The following is a 21,192-nucleotide window of genomic DNA, read 5'->3' on the forward strand; positions in this document are numbered from 1 at the left end:
TTCGTCTAGAACTCTCCTACTTCTGTTTTTTCTTCTTTAGGTTTTGTTTTATTTGCAACTTTATATAAAATATAAAAATACAGTTTTTATAATTGTCATTCACATTTCTATTTTGTCCATTTATTTAGTGAGGATATATTTACAGGATGTTTTCTTTGATACTTTTTTCTATTCAAAACTATAATAAGTTTGATGTCTAACTTTTCAAATTTGAAATTAAATTATGTGAAACAATTCGAGGATGGTCTATTAATCTTTTCTTCTAACGTCTCTCTCAAATGAACATTTAGGAAGGCACAAAGTTTGCCCCATACAAAGAGAACATAAGCATAGGACAAATCACGAAGAGATCAACAAGTTGGTGTTGATTTCAACATGTTTTCATTGTGGCATGGAAGATTAATTGTCAAGTTAATTTGATGACCAAGCTTTTGGCTTGTAACGTTGGAAATGCGACCAAAATCTCACATTAGTTAGATAAGGAGAGGATCGTGAGTATATAAATAAAGATAACTATCTTCATTAGTATGATGCCTTTTGGAGTGAAACCAAAAATAAAGTCACGAGGGTTGATGCCCAAAATATACAATATCCACTATAAGAAATTTGACCATTTTCGAAGGTCACAACCTTCGAGAAAACATTCAATAGACCTTCGATACATCTTTTTTTCAAAGGTTATCTCAACCTTTGAAAAGTGTCGAAATAGAACCCGTCGAAAAAACATTTTCAAAGGTTTACTAACCTTTGAAAAGTATTATTTCTCAAAGGTTGATTAACCTTCGAAAATTATTATTTTTAAAAAGTCATATATCTTTGATAATTGTCAAATTATTTGTCGATAATTATCTATATTATCAAGTGGTCTTTCTCAAAAGCTTTCATTCACTACTACAAAATTGGGCTTTAATGTCGGTTTAAAACTGACATTATAGGGGTACAATGTCGGTTGAAAATCGATATTGAAGATCGTGTTATAGAAGGTCTTCAATGTCGGTTGGCTTTAATGTCAGTTTTAAACCGACATTATAGATGACCAAGATTTCAATGTCAATTATCTTCAATGTCAGTTTTCAACCGAAAATGAATACTCAACCAACATTGAACATTATCTTCAATGTCGATTTTTTACCTACTTTTTGTTAGTTATTGCCTAATATTAAATGAATGTATCGTTTTGTCATTGAATTAATATACATATATATGTATATTTTGCTTAGATACGTGCAAATCAATAATCTCTTTTTTTTACCTATACATATACAAAATTAAATCTTAATTGTTTTTATACATTAAGATCTCAACAAACACAAAAATTTAAATCTCAATATTGCTCACAAGGTATGAGTAAAAACTTGAATTAAGAATATGGTACAATTCCAAACTAGGATTTAGACCAAAACCATTATAAATCAAACCTTCTAAAGAGAGATATTTGTGAACCTTCCATTCAAAGTCCTAATAAATCAGTAAATGATCCTTTTTTTTTTTTTTAACATCTTATCCAAGGCATCAAATCAAAACAGAATACGTTTAGTGCAATTGACCAAAAGGCAATTACTTGGTTAAACACACACTCATGCATAAAAATCAATGTAGTTGTATGGAGTGAACAAACCTATTGTGTACACTTATGGAATTGCAGCATGTCTATTACACCAACATGAGCCAATTCACAACCAAAAAGATTGGGTCCCTACCAAAGAATGACATTCAATACCTCACCAAAAACTCAGTTTGATATTAGATATGTGTCTGTGAAATAAAACTTAGAAATAACCTTAGACCTGATTATTACGAGCTTCAATGAGAAGCCCCTTCATTGCTTCCACATTCAATACACAATTGTAGAAGAGCAATTATAGAAAGATAACATAAACACACACAAAACTAAATAAGGATTCTTAACAGCCTCAATGCACTAGCAGGTAACAATCAGTCCATTGAATAAGAAAAAGGAAAAAGGGGGCAGCAGGGCTGTATGATAATCTCATTTAAACACAAGCTCCATCACTTTATTTTGGACGGTCTAAAGCCCAGATTAAATTTCCATACTATTCCTGATAACAAAAACTAATTAAAACACGCACATACAATTGTGAAACTAAACGACTATGCAAAAATTAACATCATTCTTAACTTGATTCAACAATTCATTGAATATTAATATTGTTAATCCAGCATTCAACAATGTAGATAGTTTCAAGAAGTAAACGGTCCATCTGTATAAAGTGGTTATAGATTCATCTTAAGAATTTACTTACAATTTGTCCAATTCAAAGCCTTGGCTTCTAAAGACGAACAAGTGGAATCCAAATCATCAGCCCCCTATTATGATGAGAAAAGTAAAGATGAAAAAGACAACCTTTTAATGCTTGTCCATTAATGCTTGTCCTATCACAATAGAAATAGGTCCCACAATCTAAAAATCACTCCCACTAGTAGAAACAATATTTCTTTCCCTCGAGACTTATTTTCTAAATCTAAATCTGTTAGTACATGTCATATGTCCATGTTCTGTTGCTTCCCTAGTTGTATATAAGCTTGCACTACAAAGTAAAATAAGGTGAATGCTAAATCTTTTATACAGGAATTCAACTCTATCCACAAAGCCAACTTTTCTTCTAACTTAAAATCAAATCTATAAAAGTATGAGGATGTCGCAATTGGAAACTAAGAAATCAATATATTTGAATAATCAAAGTCGCATCTTCTCAAATGAGGACCTAGACCTCCATCCAATGAAGTATTATTTTCACATAATAGAGAAGACACTACAATGTAGATTAAGGTGAATTGCTTAGGTAGTTTTTGTGCACTTTTTTGTGCACCTCCAATTTCTATAATGCAAAATAATGCAAGTCATAAACACACAAAGTAGATTGAGGTGAATTGCTTAGGCAATTTTTGTGCACTTTTTTATTACACCCAATTTAAAACGATTCACCTATTTATATTAATAAAGTAAACAGGTACATAAGCAAATCAAAATGTCCCCATCATATTAATCAAAATGTAAGTCACCTCAAGGCATCAAACAATCTAAAATCCATGCACACAAAATCTTCAATCTTAAAACCCCATTTGAATCCCCTCCAGATCAAAGGCTAGCAATTTTGAGAACCCACAAAAGAAAATTCTCTAAGTTCAAGAAGTAACGATCTAGGTCGATTTGTTGAGTATTAAAGAGAAAATCCAATAACCCACATTAGATTAGCATTATAGAAACTGGAGGTGCAGATAGGTAGAGTATACAGAAGGAACGAAAAAGAAAAGACTTAAAAACACACCAGAAAACCCATAAACTAAAATTGAGGCGAATTTCGGAGACTTAGGATTTTGATCAGCAAGGAAAATCAAAAAGCTGCTAGAAAAAAACATGACATTTGTCAAAGTCATTTATGTCGAAAACAAAATAATTTGTGATGAAAGATTTACAAGTACATACTTGAGCCTTTAAATCATCAAGATTCAAGAATAATGAGAAGAACAAGATTGTTTCACCCAACTTCCGAATTGAGGGAAGAACTACTATCCTCACTTCAACATATAATACAAAATATTCAGTTAAGAATGATACAAGAATACAAGACATTTGAAACATAGATTGAGGTCAATACAATCCTTAAACAAGGGATATTCCATTATTACATTTTCATCATATCAATGGCAGATGAAAATGCATCAGAATTAATATGGGAAAGGTACCTTTAGGGAAGAAATTACATGAGAGATTCATAAGAATAACAACATTGGTCTCACTTTGTAGACAACTCCATAGCCTCTAGCACCTATTTTGCTTGATGGATGAAAATTCCTAGTTGCTGACCTCAAGGAATTGTAAGAAAAGATGTATACATTTTTTGTAACAATAATCCCTAACCAAATACAAACAGCAAATCATTTCAGATTATCGGAAATTATGGAAACACCCTTCTTCTCTTTTTTTTGGTTTTTTATATTTATCGAGAAACTCTATCTTTAACAAAGAAGCCTACAGGGAAAAAAAATAACTTTCATGAACAACAAACAACATAATAAATCATTATCAATGAAGCCGTAGGGCTGTCAAAACCTCTAAAGTCTAAATGAAAAATTTTTCCCCCCAATTTCCCTTTGAGAGAGGGGAAAAAAATAGAAATCAAGCTTAATTTCAGATGAACACATGTTCAAATTCAACAAACATCACAGATAGAAATCTTCTAAGTTTTTTTTCTGCTGAATCAGTTCGTCAAAATCCATATGAACCGAAATAAGGGCAACCCCAGAAAAGAACTCTCCAAGAAACTGAAATCTTTTTAAAACAGAATAAAAAAACATACCAGAAACTCCAAGATCATAGCCAAAGAGAGAGCCATCAAGAGCTACAAGGACTTTGCCATGAAGATACATCTGCAACAAGATCTCGTAGTTGATCTATTAGAAGCTTGATACGCAAATTCTTAACTACAAGTTCCTTCATGAAATCTAAGCCTAAAAATTGTAACAGGTTGTAATTCAATGAAAGTCTTGAATTCACAAAAGTCTTGAAGGAAAAAATAAACTACTAACATGAATTCACAAGCTGAAGATATAATAAAGTACCTTTTATGATATTAGAGAGGTGTTGCTCCAACTTATCATTTCAGATTGGTCTGCAAGCGAACCACTCGTACCCGATTACAAGATTTTCCAAAACCTCTAATGAACGTATATCTTTTTCGAAGGTTTTTTATAACCTCCGGTAAAACATGGTCGAAATAGATCAATTTTCTTGTAGTGATCATACAATTGTGGAAGATATTTGGAGGGTCGTTGTCCCTATCAAGTGGTGTTAGAGTCATGCCTTTAACTTAGTCGTGTCAATAGAATCCTCAAGTGTTGAACAAAGATATATAGTAGAGCTTTGGAAGTAGTCTTCGTGGTTGAACTCTATTGGATAGGCGATGTGCGCGGGTGAAGAGGAGCTAGTCTAGATAGGAGTTACATGGATGGATGACTATTTGAGGGGAGGCTCAATGGTTCATTATTCAAGAGGAGGATCATGAGTATATAAGTGAGGATAACTATCTCTATTGGTATGAGGTTTTTGGTTTGAAATAAAAAGCAAAGTCATGAGGGTTCATACCCAAAGTGGACAATATTATATCACTCTTGAGATAGTTGGAAGGTCGTTGTCCCTATAAAAAAGATGGTCGGGAACAGAAGAATGTGATATCTTTAATTAGTTGACATATCATAAAAAGGAATAATTTGATGTAGTCTGTTTAGAGAAAGTTATTAGACGTACTACTAAGATACAAAGTACCCTTTTTAGATGCATAAGAAAAGTGTGTGTTAGTGATAATTTTCAACGAAAAAAATGGTATTCATTCGGCCTTGTTTTTCATCTCACAATATGTTTAGGGGAAAATTGAACCTACGATTTTGAGTTTGATTACGAGCACTTATCAACTGAACTTTTGTTTATTTTGACATGCGGTCATATTTTATGTGTATTAAACAATAAATAAACATAATCTTTTAAAATAAATAAATAAACGGACAGAAATGACAACAAAAATGATTATGATTTATTTATTTATTTGAAGTAGGGATAGAGGGACAAAACCGAAATAAACCTGCAAATTTAAGAACTAAAATACACTTGAATTTTTTAACCAAAATAAGATTCAAATCCTTATTATATATAAATTTAAATTTAAGTTATAACAAATAAGAGAAGACATAACTAAAGCAAGTTTAATTTAGTCGTAATGGACATGTACTCATTTTCTTTGAAATCGGAGGTTCAAATCTATATACTCTCTCATAATTTGTTGTCTTTAAAAATGCGATGTTATAAAAAAACAAACAAACAAAAGTTGAGAAAGAAAAGTACCATAAATATTAAAGAAATTTCAAGTATATATTCATATGTCAATATTAGCCTAAATCAAACATATGGTTACCTGAAATGTCAAACGTCTATTATCTTTAGTTTAAAGTACCAAAAGATTATTGATTATTTAAACTACCAAATAACCACATTCTTTAAAAGCAATTCAACCAAGAGAAACTATTATTTCAATCAAGTATCAAATTTGATTAAATGTTATTCGCATAAGGTTTTCGAAAAAACGTCTTTCGTGGAGTTGTAGATTTGAAATCTTGAAAAAATGTTTATATCTTCAAGATTTCTTTACAAGTTAGGGATTCCTCTTATTTGTAAAAAAGAAAAAAGAAAAAAAAAATCTAGGCTCTCTGGATAGCAAAATTTTTTAACCCTTCAAATAAAAGAGAATTCTATTTATAGAGTTTTCTGGTGAGCTTTGTGACCTTGAGCTTCGTTGGTCCATAGACTTGGCCCTTGAAATTTAGTCCAAATATTAATATAAAATTGAACCAAATTAATGTCATGCAATCCTACGGTCACGATGAAAACACATTACATCATAAAAAAAATTCAATTTATGTCTTCAATTTGAATTTGGGACACATGTCATTTGATGATTTGTAATTTCATCAGTAATTTAAGAAATGACATAGTTATTTGTGGTTGATCCAAAATTTTTCATTCAACAAATATGGCTATTTTTTAGCATGAGTTCAACTACGACCGAGAATGAATAAAAACCCTAACCACTCAACAAATAGCATTTATCTATTTAAACAAAGTGAAATTGTATATCTTCATCGATTGGGATATCCTCGAATCGACGGTAAGAATTGAATATTCACTCAGTAATCCCTCAATAGTAAACTTTTGGAGAAAAAAAAATATTGCTATATTTTGTATTGGTTGAGAAATTAAGTATGTTAAGTTTAGGAATATGTTAAGATAGTTACATATTTTTATTACAATTAACTTTAGGAATATGACATATTTGTATTTAAGGGTTATGGAATATAACCCTTAAATTTAGGAATATGTTAAAATAGTTACAATTAACCATTTTTGTTCTTGGTTTTCAAAACAGTTATGTTTCCATCTTTTTCATCTGGTGTTGGTTCTTTCTTATCCAACGATAAACTGATTTTCAATGTCACGATTATGTTTTAAAGAGCAAAGAGTTGTCAGTTTCATGTATGTTAATGGCACAATCACATTTTTATTACGCTAATATATTTATTATATTACAATGTATATAATTCATGATGTGATGTTTGTTATTATATACTATATTTTATTCACCATATTTGAAATATATCATATGTTTTATTCACCATGTATAAAAAGTTGTCGGAACCCCTCATGTAGTTAAGAAACATATGTTTCATATATTTGCACTTTATTTTATTTGATTTTGGCTTTTTCAATATATATCTTCTTGTATTCACCATAATTTTTTAACATTACATTATTTTGCATAAGGTAGTTTGAATATCCCAATAGTTTCAATTAAATATTTTATGTATACTAAAAAATTTTATCTATTATATTATATTCAACCGACAATACCCTTCATTAAGGGTATATATGGGTTGGATTGGATTGGATTGAAAGTGTTTTTGGGACCAACCCAAAAATTTGGGTGGGTTGGATTGGCAACCTAAATGACCCAAATAAAGTCTCCAACTAACCCTTAAAATTCAGGTTTGTCGGATTATAAATTTTTTTTCTTTTTAATTAAAAATATGTAAATTTATATAACTAATAACTAAAGTCTCATCAAATTCAAATACGAAACACTAAATATTTGTTATATTTATTGCAAACTTTAAACAAAGACAGATATTATAACAATTTTAAAGGAAAATTATTAAAAAATCACAAATTAATTAATACAAACTAATCAAATTTTAAACAAATATGTACATATATTATTGATATATATATATAATTCGTGTTGAGTTGGGTGAACCCTATTTTTTTAGCCAATCCACGACCCAATCCAACCCCAACAAAAATAGAAAAAATTGAGCCCAATAAAAGTAACCCAACTCAATTCTTACATTTTGGGTTAGATAGTCAAGTTGTTTGGGTTCTCGGGTTATTTGAACACCCCTACCCTTCATGCGGTTAAGCAACCTATATTTAGTATATTATAATGTATATTGTACCTGATTTTTTACCATATTTTATAATTTCACGTTATTTCTCTATAGGTATTAGAATGTCCCCATTTTATTCGGCATATTTTAACTAAAGAGTAATAGATGTTTTGCATGCACAAATGTTGAGGAAGCTTCACACGAAGCATGATTCTTACTGCCACCGGTACTTACACATTTCATATGAACATACATACATTAGTATATATATCAAAGCAATGCAAGAAGTATATAAACGGATGTATGGAATATAAGACTTGATTCCAAAAACATATTTACTCATGAATGAACAAATACCCACATAATTTTTAGAAGACAGATTAAAAAAAAAACTATATATTAGCCACAATACATTTTATATAGGGCTTTCTCTGAATCTTTCTTTTGTATATCTAGAAATATACGGACAAATATATAGAATATAAGTCTTGATTTCAAGCTCGGATTTACAGATAACAAAGAATATACAGCATATGACGCATTGAATATAACCTAATACAACGGATTTCAGCCCCAGATAGACATTTTCTACTAAAGATGTTAGGGTTTACAAAACATTTATGGTGGTTTGGATCCCAAATATACAGAACACAGTACTGAATATTTTATGACTTACAAAACTTGAGTACTGAGAATGTTAGTGCTTGTCGGCAAGGGCTGTAGCTTTTCGGTGATTTTTGGTTTAAAAAACCGTCAATTTTCAAGCGGTGTGGTTTTTTGTCGATGGATGAGCACAAAGGGAAATCTTAGAAAGATTGAAGAACGATTTTTGTTAATCGTGGGCTGAAGAACTTCCCTTCGTGATATGTTTGAAAAGAAACGATTTGGGAAATAATATATTTAGGGCACGTGTTTCTAATTTTTTCCTTATGTGGCGTTTCATTTTTTTTATTTTTAAAAAACAAACCGTATGGCATGGGAATATATGACTTTTGGGCCTCATTTTTATGAAACATCTTAACCCATTAAGTTATTCATGGAAGAAAAAATAGAATATCTGTAATGGAAAAAGTCTAAAAATATATTATATTTTAAAAATATTTATAAATATGGATGAATTGATTAGTCAATCTTTGAATTTTTCTTAATTTTCAATTTCGCCCTCCCTTGTCTTATTTTGTACTTTTTTTTAGTCTTTTTATTTTATTTCTCTTCTTTGATTTTTGTTTCTTCCCTCTTATTTTCATTTTTTTCATTTTATTTTCTTTCTTAGTTTTTGCTTCTTCTCCTTTTTTTTTTATTTTATTCTTTCCTTTATCCGATTTTTGCTTCTTTCCTTTATTTTTTTATTTTCTTTCATTTTCTTTTTTTTTTTCCTTTCTTTTTTTTCATTTTTTTAATTTTCTTTTCTTTCTTCAGTTTTTATTATTCCTTTTTTTTTATTTTCTTTCTTCAGCTCTTACTTATTCTTTTTTTAATTTTTATTTTCTTCCATTTCTCCGATTTTTGCTTCTTCCCTTGTCTATTTTTTATTATTTTATTTTCTTGTCTTTCTCCGATTTTTTGCTTCTTCTCTTTCTTTTTCTTTTTTTCTTTAGTTTTTCTTTCATTTTTCCAATTTTTGCTTCCTTTTTTCTATTTATTTTTTTTTTCTTTTTCTTCAGTTTTTGCTTCTCTCTTTCTCTTATTTTTAAAAATTTTCTTTTATTTGAATTTTTTCTTCTTCCCCTTTTTTCTCACAAGAATTATAAGGTTGAGTTCCATACGCATGACTTAAAAGTATTCTATTCATAAATGACTTAACACTAACAAGCCAATCATCAAATTTGATTATTATAACAAATAATAAATATAAATAGCAACTGAAAGTCTATCAGTGATAGCCACTAATATTTTCTATCATTGATAGCTTAATCTTTGATTATATTTTCGTAGTTAATAGTCACTTGTAGAAATCTATCATTGATAGCAAACTTAGTGAATTTAATTAATAAAATTGAATCTCGAACTAAAATGTAAGTGGAATGCCTAGAAGTTATCACTAATAGAATGTTTATTAGTGATAGAAGCTATCATCGAAAAGAAAATAGACTTATAAATGTTTGGGAAGGACAAGAAAGGGGCAAAAAGGTGTTCAGTGGTTATGATTGATAGAAGCTACTACTAATAGCATGTTACCAATGATAGGAGCTAATACTAATAGCATATTATCGATGATAGAAGTTATCCGAAAACACGTTATCGATGATAGAAGCTACCCCTGATAGAACGTTATCAGTGATAGAGAACTATCACTGATAGCATGATATCAGTGAGATCGTTGATAACATCTTATTAGTGATGTTATCAGTGAAAGAAATTATCAATGATAACCACAATATGAGTGATGTTAGTGATATCGGTGATAAAACTTAAGTGATATCTATATATGAGTTTCTTTCAAAGGTGATAACCAGTTATAAAACCTATCATTAATAATCTTAAGTGTTAATATTTCAAGGTCAATTCTAATTGATGAAAGTCTATCAGTGATAATAACTGATAGCTGCTATCAGTGATAGTCATAATAAAAGATTATTAGTGATAACCACTATGGTAATCAAAGTTGTTGGTCTTCTTTCAAAGTTGATCACTATTTATAAATCTATCATTGATAGCCACTGATAGCCTTAAGTAGTAATATTTCAACGTTGATTCCAATGGATGAAAGTGAATCAATGATAGCAATAATAATTGATAGCAAATTAAAAGTTAATATTTCAAGATTATATTAATTTTTCTAAAATTAAAAGCTATCGCTGATAGCAACTATCATCGATAGCAATTGATAAAAGCTATCAACGATAGCAACTGATAGAACCTATTAGTGGTCATTACTGATAGCTGCTATTAGTGATAACAGCTATCAGTGGTCATCACTGATAGCTATGATAGCTTTTAATTTGAGAAAACCGGGAAGAAACAAAAAAAATGGTGGCTAGGCACGAATTTTTTAGTCTTTTACCATTTTTTGATCTATATATGCAATTATTTTATCCTTGTACTACATATTCTATTATTTTGGGCTTAAATCTATTTATGCAACTAGTCCCAAAAAAAAAACAACGAAAATTGGTGAAAATAACAAAGTTTGGTGGTTCATTTGGATTTATGGCAAAATCTGGAATGAATAATATTTTGACAAAATGTGTGTCACTCATGTAAGGTTAACTTTTATAATACCGGATTTGTCCTTAATATGGTCGATTATTATAGTGTGTATCGATTCTGATTAGAAATACGGTGTAAATGAGTAAGCATCGGTCATCAATTTCCAACCAAATAGATTTGGTAGAAAAAAAAGTGGAGCATTTTTTGTCAAGTTTGAATTTCAAATTGACAGTTTTTTTATCTGATGTGATTTGTATAACCACTTTTCAAATTCATTCAAAATGAATCGATCTCTTATTTTGATATCTCTATTTAAATTTGAATTTATAGTAAATCTTCGAATTTTACATTATCTTATTAATTTTTTATTATTTTAAATTTTTATTGACATATGTAATTCAAATATTTTAAATTAATTTTACAGAGTTTTTGTTCATTATTTTATAAATATTCTAATCAAATAAAAGTGTATATATCATTAAAATTTCTCGATTTTTCAATTTTTACCACGTCTTACACTTGTCATCTTATTATACTATTATATCGTTTTAAAAAAATTATATACACTTTGTTTTATTAGTATCTCAATAAAAATATGTCTATTTTGACAAACAAGTACTCACTTCTGCAGTCATGTTGTTTTTACTATTGCTCTACAACAAGTTAGACTATTTATTGTTTTTGCCTTAATATGTTCGTAGGTTTTGTGGTTGATGAAACTATAAATACAGTGTAATTGTTGAAGCTTAAATTATAATGAAATTATGAATATAGTGTGATTGTTGAAGCTTCGATTATCAAATTATGACCTAACCGGTTAAAAATAAATAAACAAGCTCCCTTCCTAATTTTTCTCGCCTGACATATATTTGAATTTATATTTTATTATCAAATTAGATATTATCTAACTACTTTTTTTGCACAAAAAACAATTTTTTTCTCTCCAATTTATATTCGATTTTATCTCTTATTATCAAATTTGATTATTTTATCAACCTAACTTCATATTTGTTTAAATGTATGTGATTTAATTATATCTAAATCTTTTTTCATTGTTTTACATATTGTGTCAAACTAGTTTGATTTTTTTTTTTTTTTCATATTTTCAATGTTTTCAATTCGTGCGCATGCGTGTGTGTATGTATATATAATTTTTTCATATTTTTTTTCATATTTTTTTTCAATTTTTCGTGTATATTCTTATCGTGTTTTATCTCATACTATATTTTTGTATTATTATATCATTTTTAACTATTTGAAATGCATTGTTGGTTATCAGTATCTTAAAAGAATGTTTGTTCTTGACGCATAAGTAAGTACCAATTTATATATTATATCTTACTGATTTTCTCCATCAACGCCGATGTGTTATGATAATTAACTAATATACATCTACAAATACAGTGTACTAGTAATATGAATCTATGAGATTTAACTAATCTATATTTATACATACAATGCAATTGTAATGTGAATTTATGAGGTTTTACCCATGTTTTCGAATAGCCACGTCGTCTCGAGGTTGCAGTTTCTTCAAATATTCACTTTTCAACAATTCACTGGTACAGTCAACTCTGCTCTTTCTCACCTTGGAGGAAGTTCATCGTTGTGGACATCTATAAGTTTCTAACGACCCGCACTGCTTGGCCACCGACTTCTCTCACATACACGCGTTTTATAGGTAGCTGAAAGGACCATAATGAGTGGTTTTTAATTTATGCTTATGTAATTTTTAGATAAAATATATTTGTGGTGCTAGAACATTTAAATAGAATATATTTGTGAGAATTGAGTTTTTTTTTTTAAGTAGTGTATCTTTGCATTATCATTTATAATTAATTTGGTTATTTTTATGATAGTTTTGTCATTTACTAATTAGTATTTTTATTATATAAATCAATTTTTCTATTTTTAGAATTTTGAAACCTTGCCATTTGGTTATTTTTGTCAACCTAAAAACCAAGGCTGATTTTAGGCTACTAGTTTAATTAGGCTTACTTAAATAGGCTAGTAGGATAGAAAGTCCTTTGTAAATTCGGACTCCCAGAGCAGATTACGGACTGTATTTAGAGCGCAGAAGGAGAATGGGCCATTGGGAATTGGGCCTAGCTTAATGGGCCTATTTGAAAAGCCCATAAAAGGATAATAAACAAAAATGCGACACGACATGACGGCAAACACAAATCCAAGAGTACGATTCGTCGGATGCTATTTCCCTTTCAAGGTTTTAAATGCTTTGCGCTTTTTCTCCATTTACAACATTATTGGTTTCCTGATTTGGTTACCATTTTGCACTTTTTTCTTTTTCTTTTTCTTTTTCCCTTTTTTTCTAATTTTATTTTTATATTTATTTTTCTCGTTCACCCATCAGTTCCACTTTCCCTTCATGTATTGCCATTCTCATTATTTATTATTCCCTCTCACCATTTATTCACCCGTCACTTCCATCTCCAGTTTCGTCTTTTTCTTCCATTTCCTTTCTTTTTTTTTTATTATACTGAAATATTTATAAACTTTATATTATTTCGATTTGAAAATTTTCGTTTTAACACTTAACTTTTAAAATGTTAAAAGAAAAATAGTTAAAGAGTTTTTCCATTCGTACAAAAAGTTATTTACATGTAAAAATTAAAAGATGTATGTGTTGTAGTTTACAATTAGATTTTGACTGTTATCATTCATTTTAATATAAAAAGATATTATTAACGTCTTTTTATGATATTATTTTTATACACCAATTATCACGTTAATTTTGCACGAGTGATGCTATATATATTATGTATTAAATGCTTCATAATTTTTATACATTAATTACATTGTTGGCCATTATCATTTCAATGAAGAAAAGTTTGTAGAGGTTTTTTTTTTTTTTTTTAATCAATATTTAAAAATAGAAATGATTTATCTAAAGTTTCGTATATTTATTTTAATAATATACGAGGTTAAAAATTTAAATCTCTAATTTATAAATCAAATATATAAATCATGGTTTTTTTTAAATGAAGATACCGTACCTAGGTATATATTTATTTATTTATTTTATTGGGCTCCTCATTGCCTCTAAACTTGAAACGGCGCAGTTTAGGATGGGCTCGTATTTCCACGTGGGAATTGGGGTTGGACCAAAATCAGATTTTGGTTTTGTTATATAAGATTGATATATTAATGTTTTTTTTTAATGTTTTTTTTTTAACATAAGATTGATATATTTTGGAATTTTTCTATTTATAAACATTTCCCTTCATATTATTATTATTTGTTAGGCTGCCAAACATATATTTTCGTTTCAACATTTAAGTGCTTTTACAAATTTATTGTTTTGCCCACACGTATTTAGTTTGGTTTTTCGAATTTTATGATTGGTTTGAGTCGACTTTCTAAATATTTATAAATACTTTTTTATACTTATAAACATTTATTTAAATACTTGAAAAGTTAATTCAAACATATCTTTAAATCTCTATATAGATGAAAGATAAAACTAGTTGATAATAAATATATACAAATTATCACTAATTTAAAGGGAGAAAAATGTTAGATAAAAATTTAAAAAACAAAAAAACTAGGAACAAATACATTTCATTCTCTCTCTCTATATATATTTTTTTGTCTAGTTTGCATTTGGTCTCTGAATTTGAAAATGTTACATTTTTAGTCTCTAAATTTTGAATTTGATTCAATTTAGTCATAGATTTTAAAGTATTACTATTTTACTCTTGAGTTTTTGTTTTGTTTCGACTTAATCCATAGGTTTTAAGATTTACACTTTTGACTTTGACTTTTAACTAAATCTCACTTTTAATCTTTAACTTTAATGTCTATTAATTAATTTAAAACAATTATGAAGTAAAATTTAATTCATGATCATTATTCTAATTTTTAAAATCAACTAAGAAACGTTAATACTAAAAAAGAAAAGTAGGCATTTAATAAAAAGTTAAAGTTAAAAGTGTAGATCATTAAATTTAAAGACCAAAAGCAAAACAAAACTTAAATCTCAAGGTTAGGATTGTAACAATTTGAAATATATGAAATAATTGAAATTAAATTAAAAATTTTAAATATTAAAAGTGTATTATTTTTTAAATTTGAAGACCAAAATGTAGGGATAAAAAAAGATATTTTTTCTTATCCAATTGTGAAGTGAGAGAATAATAATAACAATATTAATACCTCTACGGCTCTACCCAAATTTAAGAAAAGTAATATTCAATTTGTTCCCTTAAATGCTTTTTAATTTGTATATGTGTATTTTCTTTTTATTTGGATGATATATGGGGGAGAATTGAGATCTGTATCTAATTTATTACCATATTAAAAAACTTTTCAAACAATATCAATTAAATCGATACTTTTTAGATAATAAGAAACTAAACTTAAAAGCTATCAATAAAAGCCATAGAGAGACAAAAACATGGATTTGTTATCATTATATTATTATTAAAATGGTACTAAAAAAGTGTAGCCTCTAACTTCGAAGTTTAAGTATTAGTCGAAATTGAGTGCCCAAAACAGGAAAAATTAAAAGGATATTGTCCTTTTAGAAATTATTTAGGAAAATATTGTTGTTTTCAAACTATTTGTAAAAATATTGTTTTTTTTTTTTTTAAATAAGTCGAGGGTTGAAAATTCGACCTAGGTTATTATTATTGATAGCTTTTAGATAGGTCGAATTTTCAACCATCGACCTTACCCTTCCTAACATTATTATTGAGTCTGTTCAATTATCATTCCGGAGATCTTCCTCTATCAAAAGATCGTATTTCTAAATTTTCATAAGGTCCCCCTGAAATTCCTTCCAAAGCTTGTTGATAATTTTTACGAATTCTGTCATCTCAGCAAGTCTGACTAAATAACAAGCTAATGAATCTCCTTCTTTTCGCCACTGAACTTCCCAGTCAAATTCGAGAGCGAGAGCAAGAGCAAGAGCAAAATAGCGAGATTTTGATAGAGAGCGAGAATACCTTACAAATTTCCCTTTTTTTCCTTTTTAATTATTACACATTTCACCTTCTTCTTTCTAATCTTTTTTTTTTTTTAATTTTCTATTTTATAAAAACAATTTCTAAAAATGTTTTATTATTTTATTTAAACTCTAAAAATAATAAATTAAAAAAATAATAACTCATAAAAATAAAAAAGATATAAATTAAATATCTCGTTTATATAAAAATAATTACAAAAATGAATATGTCCCACAAGGCGGACGTCGTCAATTTCGAGCTGGTTGTCGTCGTCGATTTCGAACTTGATGTTGCTCTGGTACCTCTGCAGACGCTTCATAATATAAATATTCATTATGTTCTCCACGACCCTCACCATGTATATGCACATATGAAGACGAAAGACCAGTCTATGAGTCATAATGTCCTGAACCAAATGTTGGCATCATCATCATCGGACTAACATAATCAGTTTGACTCTGCGTCTGTGTCACAGGGAGCAACTCTTCCACATTATGTGCAACCTCATCAAACTCATCCTCTTCCGGAACAGGTCTTCTACGTCTAGGAGCTAGTGGAGGAATAATAGGTATATCGTACATATAATGAATTTCCTCCATATAGCTTTGGTTGTCACTACATATAGCAAGAACCTAGTTCGGATCATTCGCAACCTCATGGAGTCTACTGTTGTTCGATCTTTGTGAATTATAAAACAATTAGACAATATTTAAATTAAAAAAAATAGATAATATTCATTCATTTACCAGATGACCCACAGCTGCTCCCGGACGAGTGACGTAGCGCCTTGTGATATTATTATACCAATGAATATATTCTGGAGTGACATCTGTATCAAACTGTTTAAGAGAAACCCCTACTGCAATAAACTTTTGCACGATAGTGTCATCGCACTACCAAATGTACAACTTTTACGAACCAATCTCCAGTTCTTGGGTCAATATCATGCAGTACGAGTTCAGTATTACAAGGCGATGGGACATCCTGCTAAAAACCGAATTGTCTCATCACCCTATCAGGAAGATGCCACTCACCAATGTGAAAACATATGAGAGGACTCATCGTCCGCCATATGTTTTGACCATTCGTATAAAAATTAGGAAAAGTATGCACAATAATTTTGTACGGCTCCTAAATAACCTGAAACACAAAATATTATATTAGAGAATATTAAAGACAAATACAATAAAAACATGAATGAAATAATCAATTAGGTTTAGTGTAATGTACCTGTTCAGGTTGAAGCAGATCAAATATGTATTTATACTGGTTGACTACATGAGTGGCTGTTCTAGTCACACAACATTTGTCTCTCCACCTAAAATTTTAAATTGATAATTTAGAATTTAAATTAACTAGATCAGTGATATGAAAATTAAATTGAATTAAAACAACATACCAAGAACCGTAGGCTCGTCCAACTAACTGAGCGTCATTAACATGATGTAGCTGTGGAGCCATTGTAGAAAATCGCTCCCAAGCCCATAGTTGCAAAAGTATGAGAAGCCCAACTTTCTCTCAAACCTCAGGCTTTGCATAGTTATCTATACAACCATACCAAGCATGCTCCACCCCACGAATACCGCCCCGCATCATGGAGGTTAGCTAACAGTGGCAGGAATATCAAGTGAACAAAATGACTTGATTTATCTGAAAACAGATTTCCACCCATCATTTGTAGTATATATGCTCGCGCATATCTTATGACGGTTTCCTCGTCTGCATCATCTGTGAGCTCACAAAATTATGTTCCTAACCATATTAAACTTAACCTCGATCATTTAATCTTGTCGGCAAGTGGGGTCACACCAAGGTACAGTTGACAAAATTCTAACCAGTCATCATACATCACTCCGGTGACGGGCTCACCATCAACAGGTAACCCCAATAAGACTTTTATGTCTTGTAGAGTGATAGTATACTCTCCAACAGACATATGGAATGTATGCGTCTCGGGCCTCCATCTCTCGACCAAGGCTATGATCAGATGCCAGTCCAACTGAATAAATCCTGCATCTCGACGTCTGCAAGATATTTCTCTAGTAGTACGATCTCGCCATACAACATATGATCGATGAATGGATTGGTCGTACAAAACATCGGGATCAACAAGTCTTGGGTTTAAAGCCATGATCTGGAAAAATATATATATATTAAAATTGACTATAGTTGAATAGTAGAGAAAAGTGTGAGGATAAAGAATAATGTAAAACTTTATTGATTACAAAAAAAAAAAAAAATGAATATACAATAGATTATTATTAAAAAAAATTGAATATACAATAAATTATAATAAAAAAATTGAATATACAATAAAATGAATATATAATAACAAAATTATTTATTATTCAATCCCTAACTATCTGGAGCTCGTCTTAGTAACGAAGGACACTTCCTTCGATTATGTCCTAACTGGTTACAAAATCCACATCATTGTCGAGTGGCTGGTTCTGTCCAATCCATCTCATTGTGATAACGTGAACTTTTTGGTCTACCAAGTCTTCTCAACAACGATGGATCAGGATGTAAGACGGGGTGTGATCCAGTAATCTTCATGCGGTACAAGTTGAAATTGAGGAGAGTAACATTCAGCATACGTTGACAATTTGTAGTAGTCCTCAATAAAATCTTCGTAGTTTATGTTAAACTGTGAGCAAACGGCCATAAAATGCGAGCATGGAATGTCGAATGCTTGCCACTTGTTACATGAACAGTACCGCTCGGACCTATTTAACCTCAATATTTGAACGTTTTCACCTTTGGCATTGAGACTATGACGGTCGATTTTCACATGAAATACACCTTCATACCGATCGTATGATTGTACTTCATATTTACTAGATCGTGCAGCCCATTTATTTATTTTGTCGTGTGCGTACCTGGATTTTTACTCCATTTAGTATTATAAACTATGTTTGAAATAAACTATTAATAAATTATATATATATATATATATATATAAAATAATATTTACCAGGTGTATTTATCTTGACGCTCTAATGCGTCCCTTATTTCTGCTCTTCTTTTCTCAAAATAGTTCACGCATTTGAAGAATGTTATTTGAGCAAGAGCATTTATAGGCAACATTGAAGCTCCTTTGAGGACTCCATTTATGCACTCTAATAGATTTGTTGTCATCCACCCATATCTGAATCCTCCATCATGTGCTTGAGTCCATGGCTCTAAACTAATGTTGTCAAAAAAACTTAAACAACTCTGACTTATTCCTTTGATATCTTCAATTGCTTTGTTGAACTTTTGAATTTGAAACTGACATCCGACATGATAAACATAATTTTTCAATGAATTAAATTTATACTTTTTATTAAAGTTGCTGATGATATGTCGTAAGTAGAAATGATGGTGACATTTCGGTCCCGTCCAACCATTTGCTGGGTTGTTCACTACTGCAATTATACCAGCATGTCCATCTGAAATTAAACACACCTCTTCGTGTGTTACAATTTCTCTCAAGTGTTTCATACTTAATGATCTCGAACAATCCATCATACTGAGCGGTACTGTTCATGTAACAAGTGGCAAGCATTCGACATTCAATGCTCGCATTTTATGGCCGTTTGCTCACATTTTAACATGAACTACGAATATTTTATTGAGAACTACTACAAATTGTCAACGTATGCTAAATGTTACTCTCTTCAATTTCAACCTGTTCCGCATGAAGATTACTGGATCACGCACCCTAATATGCTCGTTTTACATCTTTATCCATCGTTGTTGATAAGATTTGGTAGACCGAAAAGTTCACGTTATCACAACGAGATGGATTGGACAGAACCAACTACTCGACAATGATGTGGATTTTGTAACCAGTTAGGACATAATCGAAGGAAGTATCCTTCGTTACTAAGACGTGCTCTCGATAGTTAGGGATTGAATAATAAATAATTTTTTTATTATTATATTCATTTTATTGTATATTCAATTTTTTTCTTATAATTTATTGTATATTCAATTTTTTTATAATAATCTACTGTATATTCATTTTTTTTTTTAATCAATAAAGTTTTACATTATAATAATCTAATATATTCAATTTATTGTCTAATGATTATTCAATTATAATATAATAATCTAATATATTCAATTTGTTGTCTAATGATTATTCAATTATAGTATAATAATCTAATATATTCAATTTGTGGTTTAATGATTATTCAATTATAGTATAATAATCTAATATATTCAATTTATTGTCTAATGATTATTCAATTATAGTATATTAATCTAATATATTCAATTATAGTCTAATGATTATTCAATTATGGTATGATTATTAGCTATTTTTTCTCTTTTTTTATATATATTTATATGGAAAGTTCAAATAAAGTGAAGATTCTCACTCTCTCCTAAGATCTCGCTCTTTCACTCTCGCTCTCTCCTAAGATCTCACTCTCGCTTTCTCCTAAGATATCGCTCTCTCACTCTCGCTCTCTCCTAAGATCTCACTCTCGCTCTCTCCTAAGATATCGCTCTCTCTCAATATCCCGCTCTCTCTGTTATTGTTGTTATTTTTCCATTAATGATTACTAGCTTTCATTTCTTCTGGAACAATCACAAACACTTTTTTGATTATAGATCTACTACCAGAAACTCAATGCGTAATCTTAGCATTCAATGTGTATTCCTGAATAATCTCATTTTTCAATTATTCAACCATTTCATTTTACCAAGTTCAATGTTAGTCAGATTAGTCAATATAAACTAAATCCCGCTCTCTGCAACATTCTCACTTTGAATCTCGCTCTCTCCTAAAATCTCGCTTTGAATCTCGCTCTCTCTTAAAATCTCGTTCAACATCTCGCTCTTTCATACTATCTCGCTTTGAATCTCGCTCTCTCCTTAATTTGCTTCAGCCCACTTATCTCTTCAATCGCTTTGAAGTTTCGACATGTGTGTAACCTTCGACAACCTAATATACAAAATTTTGTTTGTAGACAAAGCTTATTCGGAATTGTCTTTCATTCCAAGGCATAACTTGTATCAATGCGTTTCATATTCGCCTGGAGTTCGCTCCCAGAAATATAGCCATCCCCACCCCCTCAATCAATCCCACAAGCCTCCGTCTAATTTGAAATGATAAAAAATACATAGGTTGTTAGAA

At 29.8% G+C, this 21,192-nt stretch overlaps 1 long non-coding RNA gene and 1 pseudogene across 1 annotated transcript; both read right to left on the reverse strand.

The window, feature by feature from the left end:
• Positions 1-3,443: 3,443 nt before the first annotated feature.
• LOC120068401 (uncharacterized) lies at positions 3,444-4,679 on the reverse strand. Its single transcript, XR_005479196.2, has 3 exons — positions 4,585-4,679; positions 4,323-4,392; positions 3,444-3,878 (listed from the first exon to the last, which is right to left on the reverse strand). It is a non-coding gene; the product is annotated as an uncharacterized LOC120068401 (long non-coding RNA).
• Positions 4,680-16,279: 11,600 nt separating this feature from the next.
• Positions 16,280-17,014, reverse strand: LOC150032158 (uncharacterized; annotated as a pseudogene).
• Positions 17,015-21,192: the final 4,178 nt, after the last annotated feature.

This window comes from Benincasa hispida, chromosome 12, assembly GCF_027475165.1.
Source record: "Benincasa hispida cultivar pf3 chromosome 12, pf3_genome.v1.1, whole genome shotgun sequence".
In the NCBI taxonomy this organism is placed as follows: domain Eukaryota; kingdom Viridiplantae; phylum Streptophyta; class Magnoliopsida; order Cucurbitales; family Cucurbitaceae; genus Benincasa; species Benincasa hispida.